Source organism: Camelus ferus, chromosome 34 (assembly GCF_009834535.1).
Source record: "Camelus ferus isolate YT-003-E chromosome 34, BCGSAC_Cfer_1.0, whole genome shotgun sequence".
In the NCBI taxonomy this organism is placed as follows: Eukaryota; Metazoa; Chordata; class Mammalia; order Artiodactyla; family Camelidae; genus Camelus; species Camelus ferus.
In genome coordinates this window covers 7,367,326-7,385,587 of record NC_045729.1, presented here as the reverse complement: position 1 = coordinate 7,385,587, position 18,262 = coordinate 7,367,326, and the positions used below count along the sequence as shown (strand labels likewise).

The following is an 18,262-nucleotide window of genomic DNA, read 5'->3' as shown; positions in this document are numbered from 1 at the left end:
ATAGAAACAGATTTTTTTAAAAAAAGCTGAGTAGGTTTTAAATTATGATAAATACACATTGCCAATGTTTATCACTAAAATTTCAAACTTGTATTTGTAAACTCAAACACAAATACACAAAACCTAAATTTAAGTGCAGCTTCTTGCATGATAAAAATCTTCTGACCGAGGCAGCAGCAGCAAACATCTTTTGGGAAAGGGGAAAATCCAGAGTTGGGAGGAGATGGGAGAATGTTTTTTCAATTGTCCACTAGATGTCAGTACTGAACTAGCAAAACATCTGCTCCGGAGCGCTCTTAAACAACATGCTATTAATTTATAATAAAAGGTATCTGACAGCTTTATTCTGATGAATTATGGGAATCCAAAGCATAATTCCCAGCCTTTGGTTTATAAATTGTCATTGATTTTAATGTTCTTTGTAAAGTTGTGGCATGCAACAAATTTTCCTGCCAAGATCTGTTAAATAAATAGTCATCCTTTGCTCAGAGCAGTACATTGAACTTGTTAGACTGATGAGCAGAACCAATTGATGGTTATCCATAAACCATTTACGAGAGAATGCACAGCAGCAATTCAAACAATTATTGAATGCATTCATTATATATTTTAAAAAAAAAATCTCAAGTGAACCAAGAGGAATATCGCAGGTGATAGACAGTAGCGATGCCACGCTGTTCTTTATGAGATACTTCCTGAGTGACAGGTGACTAGAATTGTTGTAGGATTTGCGGAGGACTCGTCAAACCTCGCTGGAATTACTTGGTTTCCTCTATTGTGTGGTTTGGCATCCCAAAAGTGTATTGCTTGCTTTTTCTAAAGAACGATGGGTTATTGTAAAGACAGAAGCTTTTGTTCACGCAAAGATCTCTTACAAACTGGCATTAGAACAAAAGAAAGCTTATGTCTGAGATATAATTTCAGTGCATTTGGAGACGTGGTTTATGGACATAGGACCATGAAATGTGGAGGTCTGTGATGACCATTAAGTACTTAATCACTTTTAAGCAGAGGTTCTATCTCCGAGGAAAATTCTCCACCGGCCTTAGGCTGTTGTGTTTGATTTCACTCTCTGAAAACACTTTACATCCTTGGCGGTTTTCAGAAGGACCCTCGTTTGCTTTTGTTCTTTGTCTGAAATTGTTCTGCACGTTCTGTTGCTATGTCAGGTACCACCTCTACTCCCCAGAAGTGGCTGTCGTTCAGGGATGTAGCCTCAAGTCTGTTGTTTGTATGATGTTTTAAGACTTCTTTGGGATCAAAGGAAAGTGACCTAGGCATGTAAAATTCTGTTAATGGTGCTATTTCTGAGATTACACCGGCAAACTACCTTTAGGCACTGTTAAGTAGTGAAACAGTACATTAAAGACTGAAGAACTGACTCTAATGTTCTAGCCTTGATTTCTTTTTCTTAAATCTTTCTATAGCCCTAAATGTTGTGATATAACACTAGCGCACAAGCTGGAAATGTTCCCCTGGTTTCTCTTTGAAAGAGAAAAATCCGCGGGCTGAGGACGCTGGATTTCTGTCTGAATTCCTCAAAAATTTTGAAAGATAGTTCTTGTTTAATGCCTGGTGGTTTTTTTTTTCCCCTCCAGATTTAAAAATAAAAGATTTTTAAAGAAAAAAACATTAGGAAGACTGAGAGCTTGATACACATATGGCCGCCTTTTACAAGTCATTATAATCTGTCACACAAATACTGTATTTACTGACATTTCAAAATGTGGGCTCTAATCTCGCCACGCATTTATTTTTTTAATAGTTGCTTTTCATTGCAAGCCTCAGTCCAACAAATAACATTGGAAAACATGGTCCACGGGTTCAACTATCAATGTCATTAGTCTTTCAAAAGCGCAAAGACAGTGGAGTTCAGAGTATAAGCATCTAAGCCTAAATTGAGTTAAATTAAATTGAGTTGGGTGGAAAGTTAGTGAGAGGAGTCATTTTAGGCACTAATACAGTTTTTCAGTGAAAGGGATGAATGGTGGCAGTGTACTGCCGAGTATTTTTCCAAAGCTATTTTCTTTTTTTTTTTCTTTTTTAATTGGAGTACAGTCAGTTACAATGTGTCAATTTCTGGTGTACAGCACAATGTCCCAGTCATGCATATACATACATATATTCGTTTTCATATTCTTTTTCATTAAAGGTTATTGCAAGATATTGAATATAGTCCTCTGCGCTATACAGAAGAAACTTTTTTTAAAATCTATTTTTACATATTGTGGCCAACATTTGGAAATCTCAAACTCCCAAATTTATCACCACCCCTCCCCCCCCGGTAACCATAAGATGTTTATTAAGTCTATGAGTCTGTTTCTGTTTTGTAGATGAGTTCATTAGTGTCCTCTCCAAAGCTATTTTCATACTGGGTCCTTTACCTAACTCTCAAACTATTTCTATCTCTTGTATTTATCAACTGTGAGAACCCTCGAGCTGCATTAATTAGCTGTGGTAATTTCAAACAGGCAGAACCACTCTGTGCAGTTACCACAGTGTTGAAAAATGTACATTCTTTGTGTAACGTTGCGACCACCTGTGGCCAGTCAGTTTGTTATATGGACTTGGCAGCTCTTTCTGTGCCTACAGTCACTCAGAAAGACCGTGTTTCTCAGGCTCAGGGTTCTTGGGAACCTTGGGCTTGAGGAAGAATGCGTGTGGGGGAAGGGAGGGGGGTGGACTGAGAGTTTCGTAGAATTTTATTGGGAGTCTGAAACAAAAACTTGTGCAGAAACAGTCTTTTGGGTAACTTTTACCAAAATAAATTATCATAAAATTCTCTTGAAGTAAATATTGCATAAATGTTGTACCTTAAAGGTGAAGGCTGAGGAGCATAATTCCAGGGGGTGGAAAATTAGTCAATTTTGTTTTTTTACAGACTAAAGTGTTTACCTTTCAATCAGTTTATTCACGTAGTCACAGAATAGTTACCAAGGTCCTACAGCAGACCAGATACTATTTCTGGTACCGGGGATGTAACGGTTGATAGAAAAAGAATTTCTTCCGGCGTGGCGCTTGCCTCCTGGTGGAGGGAGGGAAGCAATCAACAAACGCGTAAAGAAGACGCTGCCAGGGGTGGGGCTTTCCAGTCAAGATGGCGGAGCCGCGGGGCCGGGAGCTCGCCTCTCCTCGCGGCTGCAACGAAATCACCGCTGACTGCTAAACAACCATCGAAAAAAAGACTAGAACCTAGCAAAAAAGATCTTCTTCACCTGGAAACATAAGGAGGGAACCAGAGTGGGAAGGTAGGAGGGGCGTGCTTGTGAAATAATCTGGCCGGTACCCGCCGGGGTGGGTGACCCACAAGCTGAAGAAGAATTAAGTCGCAGAGGCCGTCCCACAGGAGTGAGGGTTCTGAGCCCCACGCCAGGCTCCCCAGCCCCAGGTGGCATTGGGAGGAGGAGGAGACCCCAGGACATCTGGTTGTTAGGGCCGAGTAGCCCCACGGGACTCAGACTTCATTCTCCTGTGACGCGCACACACAATTTCACGTTGCCAGGCCCAAGGGCAGAGCAGTGATTTCATGGGAACCTGGGCCAGGCCTGCCTGCTGGTTTTGGAAGTTCTCCTGGGGAGGTAGGGGACGCCTGTGGCTCACCTTGGGGACAAAAAAGCCGGTGACGGACATTCCAGTCATTCCAGGAGTGTTCATCTAAGTGAGCTTGCCTGGAGGCTGACATCTTGATTGAATCAGTAGCACCAAGACCTAGCCCCCCCCAACAGCCTGTAGGCTTAAGAGCTGGGAAGCCTCAGGCCAAACAACATACTGGTGCCAACGCAGCCCCACCCATCAGCAGACTCCCTGAGCCACAAACACCTCTAGACACGGCCCTACCCACCAGAGGTCCAGGGCCAAGCTTCACCCAGCAGTGGGCAGGCACCTGCTCCTCCTGCCAGGAAACCTGCACAAGCCTCTAGTCCAGCCTCATCCACCAGGGGGCAGATACCAGAAATAAGAAAACAACAATCCCAAAGCCTGTGGAAGGAACCCACAAACACAGGCCAGACTCCACCCTGGGACCTGCTGGACCCTGGCCCTTGGGTGACAAGAGAAGAGTGTACTGCTGTGATGCACAGGATGTCTCCCAGAGGGACACGTCTCCAAGGTTGAGAAACATAGCTAACCTACCTAAAAATGCTAATCCAAAGATAGACAGTATGAGGCGGCAGAGGAATATCTCCCAGGCCAAGGCACAAGATAAAATCCCAGAGGAATAAATGTGACGAGGAGATAGACAATCTGTCTGAGAAAGAGTTTGGAAGGATGATGGTGAAGATGTTCAGAGAACTCATGAGGAGTATAGCTGCACAGAGCAAAGGTTTTAGCAAAGAGTTGGAAAATATAAAGAAATCACCAAGGATGATAAATGCCAAAGCCAAAAAAGTGAAACGAGGTAAGGAGATTGGAAATGAATGTGGGTCACAGTTGTGCATTTAATTTTTTTTTTTAATTAAAAATTTTGTTTTGTTTTGCTTTTTGGTGGGGGTAGGAGGTAATTAGGTTTGTTTGTTTGTTTGTTTGTTTAAATGGAGGTACTGGGGATTGAACCCAGGACCTCATGCATGCCAAGCACGTGTTCTAACACTGAGCTATACCCTCTCCACTCCATGTATCTTTTGGCGAGGGAGCTGGGGAAGCCCCTTTCGTAGACATTTGAGCAGAGACGTGAACAGACTGAGGGAGTGAGCCCCAGAGACAACCGGGGGAAAGTATTCCAGGCTGCGGAAATAGCCTGTACAAAGGCACTGAGGCAGAAATGGGTTTAGGAATGAAAAGAGGCTCAAGGAGGCTGGTGTGGCCAGAGCGTGTGAATGAGGGGGAAACTGCAAGCATAGGATGTGAGAGAAGTAAGGAGGGATGTGGTCAGATCATGGAGAACCTGATGGGGTACTGTCAGACCTCCAGCTTTTCATTCTGAGTTCTATGGGGAGAGTTGAGAGTGGAATAGTGAAGAGAGCTGACTTATTATTTTAAAGGATCACTCTGCTCTGTGTAGACAATAGGGTAGGAGACAAGGGAGGAGATCAGCTGGAAAATACTAGCAATAATCCAGGCAAGAGATGATGGTGGCCTGAGCAGGACAGACAGAAAGCAATGGGCTGGTTCTGGATATACTTTGAAAGGAGAGCCAGCAAGATTTACTGATGAATTGGAGTGGGATGAGAAGAAAGGAAGAGTTAAGGATGATGAATCGGCTTGAACAATTTTCTAAGTGTTGATGCCATTTGGAGAACATTGGAGAGGATGAGGTTTGGGGCTTGAAAGGAGAATCAGGAGCTGTCAAATAGCAAGTAGACACACGATCATGAATTTAGGGGGGAAATCAGGTTTTATCAGCTTATAGATATGGTATAGAGCCAGGGGATTGAAAGAGTTGCTACCGGAGGGAGGGTACAGGAGGGGTAAGCCTGAGCCATGCCAAGTTAGAGGTCAGAGGGAAGAGAAGAACCCAGCAAAGGGGAATGAGAAAGATTAAGGAAGCAGTACCCTAGAGCAGTGCTCCTGGAATGGTTGGTGGACCTGCAACACCAGTGTCACCCGCGAGCTTTTTAGAAAAATAAATTCTCAGACCCCACCCCAGACCTACTGAATAAGACTCTCTGGAGATGGACCTCCCACCTCAGGAATCTTTTAACAAACACTCCAGGTGATTCTTTTACACAGCAAAGTCAAACAAAGGAGATGTTTCCGTTGTATCAGGAGCACCTTTTGTGACACTTTCTTTTTGCATTAAAATTATTTCATCCTTGAAAAATTAGTATTTTTGTTAGAAAGCAGTGTGCTATGTTTAGTAGTAGAGTTTGGGGCTCTGTATCCCCCAGTGAGTGCCGAGATCCCAAGTGACCAGCTAAGAAATCTCATTGCTGACAGCACCCATACAATCAATCAAGATGCATATCATCATCGATCAAAGAACTATTCAGATTCTAGATCAGATCCGGTCGCATCTTAACTTTCCACAGTAAAGGATAATCAAAAGACTGACTAACCTCCCATACTCTGTGGTTTTAGCCTCTTCTACACTGTGAATGCACTGACTTTAGCCTCATATCATATATCATGGAGTAATTGTTGACCTGGGGCATGGATTGAATTGAATTTTTTTGTACATGAGTACAGGTTGTGGCCTGACCAGGCTTTGAGCATATAGGTTACCCTCCATCACTCAGCGGTGAAGAATGAAAATCAACAGAGCTTTGCCCAGCCTGCTGCTTAAGCCGGGAACGGCCAGCCTCATTAACCCCTTGAATGCTGCCTTAGCCCGGAAGTAATCCTTAATGAGGCTGCTGTGTTGTGACGGTGCCGCCAGACACACATCAAGACGCTGGGGAGTTAAAGTAAAAACCTCAAAAACTCCACCTATAATGGAGTTGTTACTATATCAGAAGCAGGTACATCACAGAGCATTCTTAAGGCGGGTAAAGCAAATGATATTATTACCATCTGTGAATCTACAGTGCTTTAAAAAAATCTTGGAAAGTTTCAATTCAGGAAGAACTTGGAAGCTTTCCATTTTCCCAAACATCTTCTCTCCCCTAATTAGCAACTCTGATCTCTAGAACAGGCAGCAGGGTACAGTATGAAGTCTTGGATTTAATACAACAATTGAAAGCAGTCTTGACCCCTCGGAACTTCATGGTTCATAATTTTCTCTGGGCAGAAAGATAATGGTTGTATGCAAAACACTCCCTGTCTCTTTATAGCCTAGAGACAATAAAGAGTCTGTTTATGTCAACAAAGAATTTTTAGGGTTATGTCAGGAAGACCTTGGAAGCAAACTTGGCCACATCACTGTCACACATACTCTGGCTCTGGAGTGGATTTTAAAGCCTCAGATTAATGTATCCTTATGGGCAAGTTTTTGATAAAGCTCCTGAGGTCCAGTGTTAGAATTTCCCCATTCCTAAACTCTTAGCAATTAGCCTTTACTCCAAGTCTCCTTTTATTGAGAAAATAATTACATTCTAACTCTCTTCCTATGGCTTTCACTAACTTACTTTCTGTTCTAATTGGGTCTCTACAAATACCTGAATTAAAAAAAAAATTAAAAGCTCTGCCATTCTTTATTGTCACATTATATTAAAGGAGGAAAGCCATGCTTTTACGTTTTTCCTGTTCAAGAAGATGCTGAATAAGGTTTGCCATCCATTCCCAGAAGCAGAAAGTCTATTAAAATTTTAGATTGTAATCTAATAAAATTTCATCTTATCCTATTGCTTTTCTTAACCACCCTCCAGCAATCAGGCACATATTCTTGGGGTCCAAGGCTAAGGAAAAGGGAGTTCATATACTGCATAAGTGTTTCCCAATAAATTTTTTAAAACTTGGAGGAGGTGGTGGGGGGTGCTTCATGTAATTTTATAGGACCTCTGAGGCCCAGAGTTTTTAAGTAATCTTTTTTGATGTTTTTAGACAGACCATTAAGCCGAGGATAAAAGTCCCTGTGTTCAATATCTGGATACATTAAGCATTAGGTTTAAAATTTACAGCTTTCATTTTGACAAGGAAAATGACACGTTTGGTCCCAAGTGCTACCTTGAACTGTTTTTCAACACTGAGACAGGTTGTCAGGCTGAGGGTGGAGGTCTGAGCATTTAGCCCTGCAGAGGATCTAGGAGGTAAACTGCTTCAGCTGGTTGGAAGCGCTGGCTGGACCCTAAGCGATGGGCTGGAGCCTGGTGGGGGGAACGGCAGGACGTCATCCAGGGGCTTGTCCCGTCCCCGCCCTCCCCCCCGGGGGGGTGGGGTTGAGGTCTAATCTAATGCCTTTGCATGAGAATGTAATTGATACAAAGGAAGAAAAGAGTATCCCAGAGGGAATGCCTCCATAAATGAGGGGACCTCAAACACACTTCCATTTTGATTCTGTCCATAAGAGATTCTCCAAGGAGCTGCTCCATCCTCAGACATGTTACATTGCCTTTGGGGGCTGGGACTTCAGGGAGTTGTCTGAACAAAGTAGAGGGCCGAGGAGGGGGTGGTAGGGGTGTAGGGAGGATAACTGGGGCCACAGGACAATGAGTAGGGGAGACAGAAAGGTGAGGAGAGTATGGTGTCATCCAGGTAATGTGGCTGGTGTCAAGACCATGGACAAACAACTTCTCTGCCGTCTCCCATCCCAGCGTGAGAAGTGAGGCTACAGAGGTAGGGAAGGAAGGGTTGGAGAAGGGCTTTATAAGCTGTGGATTTTATCCTGCAGACAGTGGCTGAAGACGACTAGTTTGTGCAGCCCTGTGATAGGGAGGAGCAAGTGGGGTGCAGGGCAGCCAGGAGTGGTGTTCCCAGGGGGCTTGATGGGGTTTGGTGCTGGATGAGGATGGTGAGGGAAAGGAGGGCTGTCTGGTTTCCCTCCTTCTTTCAATTTCCAGAAGACTGGTGGAAGGTCAGCAAAGACATTCACTCTCACATTCATGGATGGTCACTCCTGACTTTTTTCTCTTTCCCTTTTTCACATCCTTCCTCCTACAAGACTCCCCACCTCTCCACACCTCTCCCCTCCCCTCCCTCTCCCTCAGTCCTCTCCATAAGCCCCCAGGGACTGGAATACTTCTTCCACTAGACTTCTAACTCTGCCTGTTTCTGCTTTTTTGTTTTGTTTTATTTTGTTTTCTGCTATGATGACACTACTTGGATTTATAATATCTTTATCCTACATAGAGTGATGCTGTAAATCACATACACTCAGAACTTGGTACCCATTCCTTCTCCCTCCTCCCTATTCTCTCTCTCTCTTCCCCCCTCTGTCTTTACTCCTCCTAATTTAGATACACTTTAACGTTTGGGAAACTCACATCCTGTGAATTCTTTCTGTGTGAAGAGCATGTGTCACTGGCAAACAGTGCGGTTATGCAAACTATACACATTGAATTCAACACTTATTCCTGGCATTGTGGTTTGAAACAAGTGTGGTTCTAAACATAAAGAAAATATCAAATGACAGCACAATAAGTCTTATTTAGACCTCATGCAGTATCGGATCTGTAGTGTCTAGAACAGGCAGCCTATATAACTGATATAACTGTAATAAAGGCAGCGTTTTAAAGGAGACTTACTTTGTTAGTTTGTGTCTAGGTGTGTAAAGAGGGACTTACCAAGAAATACCTTCATTTAAAACTTAAGTAGCAAGCCTTTGTGTTAGCATTAGAGTCTAAAAGTTTGTGTTCGATCTAAGCAGTTGCCTTCAACCTTACCTATTTGCAGAAATGATAGAAAAAAAAAATCTATCTTCCCAAATCAGAGTAAGTTCAACCAAACCTCAGTGTCCTTCTACAAAAGGACAATGAATGTAGTGAAAAGTACTGAGAATGAAAATAACTATGAACTAAGAAATTCCCCCCTGGTACTTTTCCATACTTAGTAACATAAAACACAAAAATAATGTAAATAGCCTGGAGCTGAATAATTTTTTTCTAATAAACAGGAAATGTTATCCAAATCCAGAACATTATAAAAATACTAGCAACACCTGCACTTTTCATTCTGTCCAGCATCATCCAGGCAATGACACATAATCAACTTGCTAAAAAAAATTGATCTGCCATGCAACCGGACAGTTGTTTGAAGCCTTTTATTCCTGGTGTGATTTCCCTTAAGTATGTCATGAATAGGATGAATTGAGATTAAAAAATGAGGACAGTACACTTGTATTTTTTAAAGCCTACAGAACCTTCAGTATCCGTTCTGCATAAACATATTGGTCTCTGAGCCTTCACCCAGAAAAACCGGAGCTCGCGAGCATTACAAATGCTGCTCAAATATTTTCCTGAGACATAAAAGAGAAAATATCATCACAAGTAATGAAAGTGAATAAGAAAAAAAAAAAAAAAACCCCAGGAGGATGGCATTTGGACAGACCAAGTGAGAACACAGAGAGAGAGAAAAAGAGAGAGAGAGGCAGCCAAGAGGAAAAATATCTTAGACAGAGGCTCTCTTCTGAGCTTGGTTTTCATACGTGTTTTGAGTCTGTTTTGTCATTTGGTTTTATCAAGATTGGTGCCTTCTTTTATTTTACAGATTTGTTTGTTTGGGGGTGGTAATTAGGTTTATTTATTTATTTTTAATGGGGGTACTGGAGATTGAACTCAGGACCTCGTGCATGCTAGGCATGCACTCCGCCACTAAGCTATACCTTCCCCCCACCTTGTAGATATTTAGAAATAACTTATAGAAGAATAAAAAAGTATTACTCAGATTCAGAGAGGTAGATTTCATAAATATTTGAGAAGTTTAAAGGCTTATTCAGTCAAAATCTGTTTGGGGAGAGTTTACTCAGCAAAGGTGTCTGATAATGTCACAAGTGTGAAATGTACTCAGTTACCTTATGGAAATCATATATGGTACAGATAGAGTTGATGAAGTGTCCACATCCCAGGCAAAATATATTCGTGTGGGTGCATGCATGCGTGTGCCCGCACACGCGCGCGCACACACACACACTCTGCTGATAAATATCCAGAATGATGGGTTTATCTTATTTAAGTCAATGAGAGGAAATATTTTAATCTATTAAATGCTGCCTAAGTATATATGTTACAGTTTCAGGGTAATTGCAACCCTCTGTCTTACAAAAAAAAAAAAAAAAAAGAGCTTTTTCAAATTAAGTCAGTGTTTAAAACAATTGGAAAATAAATACTTAGCCAAGGTGCTTTCCCACTTTCCATTTGAAAGAAAGTTACTAGGTATTTATCTACCTAAATTATGCTACGTCCTTGATTTAGAACAGTGTCAGTAGTGACCGTAGGCGCCACCTTAGACTGCCAAGGTTCCAAGCCCAGCACTTCTGCTGGCCAGCTTTTAAACTCTGGTAGCTTATTGAAAGAAATGTAAAAACTGTCATGATGTCTGAAAATGACTTTCAGATCGTTTAACCAAGAAAAAGGTGGGCGTGTGTGTGTAAGGTGTGTATACAAGCGCATGTATCTCTGAATTTATCCTTGGCATTTACTTATTTCGAGCAATTTCCTTTTTAGTGATTCTAAAAGGCCAGAAATGGAATTTAACTCAATCTAACTGAACAAGTCTTAAGAACCTTCTATATACTTCTCATGATAGACAATGGAAACAGTTTTATATAAATTCAGTAGTGAATTCTATATATCTATATACATCTGCAACTATGGAGAGAAATGCATCAGGTTGTTAAAAACTGGTTAATTAATGCCAGCAGTGTATGCATGTTCATTGTGCTATATTTTCAAATGTTCTGTAGATGTTTAGTTTGAAAAATTTCAAACTAAAGGCTGGAAAAATACAGAAGAGCATTTCCTGGCTCAATAAATGCTGGCTATTACTTTTTACCAATCCTGTTATTACATCTGTGAGAGAGGACTCCCCAGCCCGCTCCTGGGTAAGGCAAACATTTAACTCCAGCCTTTTAGAGAGAAGGCCATGTTCCTCCTTCCTTATAAAAGTGTGTTGAGGTTTTTGTATTGTGGCAGTCCGCTGGATTAGAATGCCATGGTATGCCTGGGGTATACAGGTGATGACTTAATTATTCACAAGTACAACCACTTCTAATTTTACTGAGTTAAAAGTTCACTCACACTACACTAATTCTTTGTTTTCTATAACCAAGCTAACCTCCCTCCTGAGTACTTTACTCTCTAGCATAGGAATAGAAACCCACACGCGTGCGCGCACACACACACACACACCCCCCCCTCAACTGATTTTTTTTTCTTATCAATTACAAAGAATTTTTCTAAACTCTGCATTTCGAAATGGAGTTAGGTATTCTGAACTGGTAATTATGCAGAATAATAAAGGAATATGGCGGGATGAGGTCATAGCTAAATCTTAGCAGGCTAGGACTAATTTTTCATAATTTTTCCTTTTGTATTACTGCTAATGTGAGAGAAATGTTTTTGAGTTAAATTATGTAGTTCATCGGTAGAGGAAAGAACATAAAATGGATTAGCTTTTAGATAGTTATCTTTTGTGTTTAGAGAAAAAAGGAAGTAAGAAAGCAGTTGGTTACATTTTTACTCAACTTTCCTCTTAGCCTAAAAATTTCAGCTTGTCAGACATACACTATGGAAAGTTACATAAAGCAGCGAGGCCTGTATAATTTTCTATTTTTTAAAAATTTGCAAACTCAGTAATGATCGCAGGAAAACAGTGGCCTAACCTCTCAATGAGGATTTAATAATAATGTATCTGCTGAGGTCTCCTGTTGGTAAGATTTCATTGCTTAAAAACAACGTGGTTCAGGACACCTACTGGAATACTAAATACTTGATTAATTGCAATTAAATAACACTGGCTCAAGCATTTTATTTCTTTTCATTTTTGGATTATTTTCATCATATTTAATATCAGCGTCAGTGAAGCTGCCATGGTGCAGGCAGTCTATTTTAAAACAGGGTAGAAGCTCTTCTGTAAAGGATAAAAGGGAAGAAATGTGGTGTGTCATACTCTCCATCAAGTTTACAGTGCTTTTATGCCAGGAAATAACATAGAATTTCTGTCAAATATAGGGAAATTATCAATCTTTTATTTTGGTAACACATAAACCAAATTTGAACAAACATTTTATTTATTTATAGCTGTTGATTTCCCTGTAAGCACTGCTTTCGCTTCAGCCCATAAGTTTTGGTATGTTGTGTTTGGTATGTTGTGTTTTGCATGTGTGTTTGCCTCAATGTATTTTCTGATTTCTCTTGGGATTTCTTCTTTGCCCTATTTTTTATTGAAAATTAAATCTTAAATTTATTTTTATTTAAACAACCTATTATTTAATTCACATATTTATGAATTTCTAATGTTTCCTTCTGTTACTGATTTTCAATTCCATTGTGGTCAGAGTACTTGGTATGATTTTAATCCTTTAAATTTACTGAGGTTTGTTTTATGGGCTATTACACGGTCTGTCCTGGAGAATGCTCCATATTCACTCGAGAAGACTGTGTAATCTGCTGACAGTGGGTGGAGTGTTCCATGGACGTTTCTTTAGGTCTCATTAGTTAATAGTATTTTTAAGTTTCCTATTTCCTTGTTGATATTCTTCCTAGTTATTCTATCTGGTATTGGATAATGGGGTTGAATTGTCCAACTATTATTGTTGAATTGTTCATGTCTAACTTCAGTTTTGTTAGTTTTGTTTCACCTGTTTTGGAGGTCTATTTTTGGGTGCATTTATGCCTATACGTACTATATCTTCCTGATGGACAGTTCTCTGTCATTAAAAAATGTCCTTCTTTGTTTCTAGTAACAATTTTTGCCTTAAAATCTATTTTGTCTGATATTGGTAATAGCCACTCCAGCTGTCTTGGGTTATTATTTTTATGATAAAGCTTTTCGCATCCTTTTGCTTTCCACATATTTGTGTCCCTGAATCTAAGGCATACCTCTAGTAGATAGCATATACTTACACCTTTTAAAGTTTGTCCTGCCAATCTCTGATGTTTTATTGGAGTGTTCAGTCCACTTACATTTAAAGTAATTACTAATAAGATAGAATCCTCAGTATCTAGAATCCTCTAGATACTAACCATTTGCCAGATTTTGACTTTGCAAATATTTAGTCACAGTGATTATTGGTGTTCTCCATTGAACAGAAATCTTTAATTTTTAAAAAAATTTTTAAATTGAAGTATAGTTGATTTACAATGTTTTAGGTGTACAGCAAGGTGATTCAGTTGCATATATATATTCTTTTTCAGATTCTTTTCCATTATAGTTTATTACAAGATATTGAGTATAGTTCTCTGTGCTATACGGTAGGTCCTCGTTGTTTATTTATTTATTTTATATATAGTAATAGTAATGTATATATTTTAATCCCAAATTTCTAATGTACCCTCCCCTACCTCCTTTCCCCTTTGGTAACCATAAGTTTGTTTTTTATTTCTGTGAGTCTACAGAAATCTTTCATCAAGTGAATTAAATTTTAACCTTAAGTTTTATGATTTTTTTTTTTTTTGGCTTTTTAAAGTTTTTCTTCTTCTTAGGTTATAAAAATATTCTCCTAGGCCATTATGGCAGGTAAGATGATGACCTTTCAAAGATGTCCATGTGCTAATCCCTGGATCACATGACTATGTCATCTCATATATTCAAAGGGACTTTTTGCAGATGTAATTAAGATTTAGGACCTTGAAATGGGGGAGATTATTTTGACTTATCCAGCTAGGCCTAATCCAATCACATGAATCCTTAATAGTGGAGAACTTTTCTTTGCTGTAGTTTATCAGAGAGATAGAGAAGTGAAAACAGAAACAGGATCAGAGAGATGCTGTATTGTTGCCTTTGAAAATAGAGGAAGGATACTGCAAACCAAGGAAGACTGATTGTCTTTAGAAACTAAAAAAGGCAGGAAAAAATGATTCGTAGAGTCTCTGGAAAGGAATGCAGCTGTGCCAAAACCTTGACATAAGGTAAGACCTCTGATGGACTTCTGACCCATAGAGGTATAAGAAAATAAATTTATATTGTTTAGATCACTAAATTTATGGTCATTTGTTACAGATGCAATAGAAAACTAACACATCAGAGAAATATTTTCCTACATTTTATTCCAGTTAGCTTATTTTATTTACTTTCTCATTTAAGTCTTTAATTCACTTGGACTTCCCTTTGCATGTAAGGCAAGGGGGAGTCCAGCCTTATTTCTCTCTATATAGGAAGCCTGTTTTTCCAATATCATCTGCAACCTAGTTTTTCTCATCATTTGCTATTACCACCTCGATCATATTTCAAATTGCCATATAGTCCTATTTCTATGTGCTGTATTTGTTTTCATTCTTGTATTTATCGTTGCTGCAAATTACCTTTTTTGATACTATGGATTTGTGGACATATCTCTTTTAATATCTGGTGGGGAAAATTTCTACATCTTATTCTCTATTTTAAAGAGTTGAATCAGCTATTTGTTACATTTTTAATTTGTATGTTTAAATATAGAATTTGTTAAATTCTATAAATACAGTTAGGATTTCCACTAAAAACCCCATCCTATAAGGATGGTTTTAGATAGATTTCTTTCAGGGGGATTAAAATTTTTACTATGTTAAATCATTTCATCCATGAACATGGTATATCTCTCCACTTATTTAAATTATTTGTGAATTTTCATAGCTCTTTGTGTAGAAGTATTTGACGTTTCTTCCTCTTTATGTCAGGTTGCTTGTGTACTGAAATGTCTATTTTAATTTATTGCTTTATGTATTAAATGTAGCAGGAGATATTGCTGGACCATCTTTGATTTCACTCCTTGCCATCATGAGGCAAAATTCAGTTATTTATTGTCACGTATCAAAAATACTACAAAAACACTATGGAAGTATTGACTAATAATGTCAGATTTACATGTTTCATTGTCAGGAACAAAGATCCATATTTTATTAACCAGAAATTTATTAAGATTACTTATGAGATGTTTCTGTTCAGCTGAATTTCATTTTCTGCCCGTGGCTGATTGGTCTCTTTCTCCTTCAACATTGCCTTTCTAGATGTGTATGTTCTGGCTTCTTTCTTAGAGCAATGTTGTTGTCTTAGCTTCTCCCAACAATGAATTTCCTATACATCACTGAACTCTATCTTCAATATTAAAAATGATCATCTTATGGATGATGACTTTGATTTGAGCAAAACATAAGCCCTCTTAAGGATCCATTTTCCCAAAAAGGATGAGAGTCCTATAAATAATTAATATTTATAATTTTTATCCTGTCCACTTGTGATTTATGCTACCAACTGTTGAAAAAGTTGTTCTTTTTTCAGAACCTCTTTTACATCCCTTTCTGCCTAAGCCCCAAAATACTTATTCCATGAGGCTATATAATTTAATAGGAAATGATATAGAAATAAAACTATGTTTGAGGACTGGCTCTGCCAGTTGCTGGCTATGAGTCATAAGACAATGTTTTTATTCTTGCCTCCTCTCAGTTTTAGCTTTGCAAGTGTGGGAAGCTTTGCCAAAGCTGCAGACTTTAGTGCATAGGTCTTAACTTTCTAGATAAATCATGAGATTATTCACTCTGAGGGCTGGCTGCTTGCAAGGGGCACTGTGATGCTTAAATCCCTTTCGGCCTAAGGCATTTCTCTTCCCTACCTGTCTTATCTTAAACTGTCAACTCTTCTGATCATTCACAGCAGGCTGTTTGTGCCTACTGAACATAAATTCCAAATTATTAGCAACCTAAAAACCATCCCTCTTCATGGGCAGGAAAGTGAGAAGAAACATTTGATTCCGTCCTCTAGAGTACCTAAGAAAGAGAAGAAAAGCACAACCATCAAATTTTAAGCTTAAAGAGTCTAAACATTCATTCCTTGCTAAAAAAATTAAGTGGATTAGTGCAACTTACCAGAAATATACCCCTACTGGAGAGTTCTTTTATATTGGTCAATGAGAAGTGCTAATTAACACTAATTTTTTAGATCATTATAACTATTAAATTTATTTGCAGTAATAATAAACATATCAGTTATATGAAGGCTTTTTATGTGAAAGATTTAGAGTAGTTACTTTTCATGCCCACTAAAGGTGACAGAGGAGCTCACAGTCTTAATGGGAACCTAGTAAGGGTTTGGCTTTCATATAATCAAGTAGACCAAAAAGGCAGGTCCAAGGGTGTCATCGTGACTAACAGAAGGAACAACATGAAGTGGTCATCCTGAGGAATCTCTAAATTTTCTCAGGGTGTGACTCAAGCTTGGTACAGTTCCAAAGTCTAATGATGTCAGCCTGGTATTAAGAAAAATTATTCAAAACCAGAATATAAGGCAAAAGGATGACTGCATAGTCTTTCAATGTCACACTGAAGCATTGCCTAATAATATCAGACAAGGAGATGGACTTTTGTTTTACTTACTATTTACTAGGACATGGACTCTGTGCAAGTTCCTTGTTAACTTGCAACTTTTGGTCCATTAGAAGAAAATGCTTTCTGTCAGGTAGAGGAGACACGAAAGATTATGGTTTTATTGTCTGGCAGGATACGAAGTGATCTTGTCTCTAACTCAATGATGCAATGAAATTCATATTTTATGGCAAGACAAGAATTTTAAACAAATTTTTCTCTGGTCATTTGGGCCTCCTCCCTCCCCTTTAGTGTATATTGTGAATCTGCATTCACATATTTCTCAGGAGATAACATTTTTTTCTTAATCTCCTAAAGGGTCACAATTCCTTATAGATAACTTTCTTTCTTAATCTTTTAAGGGGCCATGATGACCTGTGGCCCACTACTTGTTTTGTACTTATAGATCTGGATTATATAAACTATCAATAATATGTCATTTGATGTATGACTCCTTGTCTCAAAAACTTATAGAACTGTTCTTTGACAGTGGAACAGTCTTCAGAGCTTTTCGAAAGACTGTGTCTAGGGTTATAATCCTCAGGCTGACTCAAATAAAATTTTCTATTTCTTTCTTAGACCAACTATTGATTAATGTTTTTCATCAGCACTTAGAAAATTCATTTTATTTTATTTTATTTTATTTTATTTTATTTTATTTTATTTTATTTTATTTTTTAGGAAATTCATTTTAACATCCCTTTTCTAATTGACTGTATAAACTTCTAGTTCTTGAATTCTATTTTTGAAGCAGTTTTGCCATCTTTCTGGTGCCCTCATTAATAAACTAATCTTTAATACGTGTTCATTCTAAGTTTGTGAGGAAGCCTTGGTTTTAATTTTTTGAAAATTGTACTTTAACACTGGAGTATGAAGATCAGAGATTTTCTGGTCAGTTGAATGTGTGCTTGTGCGTGTATGTTTGTGTGTCTGTGTGTTTCTCTGATGGGAGAAGAGAGAAAAGGATGCCTGCCATTTTGTGTGTATGTATGTTTATATTGCTATTGAAAAAAAAAGAAAGGCCAAAATGGAGTCATTTGCTCCCATAATAGCAAACAAAGACAGTTTCAAACTCTCCCAGGAATATGACCTTTAAACAGACAATGCAAAGTTTCCTGATCAGCACTAGTGAGATAGATATTCTGTGTAATAAGACCCCTGCTGTTTTCTTCCCCCCAAAAGAAGATGCCCAGGCCTGAAGCAATGCTTTCTTTTCTTTTGCTTGTAACTACCTTGCCCCACCTTCTGTCTGCCTATAAAGACCTTCCATTTTGTGCAACTCCATGGAGCACCCTTCTAGTGGCTAAGTGGGGTGCTGCTTGATCCATAGATCATCTAATAAAGCCGACCAGATCTTCAAATTTACTTGGTTTAATTTTATCTTTTAACAATAGTATGCGATTATAAAAGGTAGAAATCCACAAAGCCCGTGTGTGTGTGTGTGTGTGTGTGTGTGTGTG

The 18,262-nt window shown here is 38.9% G+C and overlaps 1 long non-coding RNA gene across 1 annotated transcript in view; it reads left to right on the top strand.

The window, feature by feature from the left end:
• Nucleotides 1–3,998: 3,998 nt before the first annotated feature.
• Nucleotides 3,999–18,262, top strand: part of LOC116661316 — a 63,383-nt gene continuing 49,119 nt past the window's right edge. The window contains exon 1 of the long non-coding RNA XR_004317191.1: nt 3,999–4,396. This is a non-coding gene — a long non-coding RNA (uncharacterized LOC116661316). The remainder of the gene's footprint in view (nt 4,397–18,262) is intronic.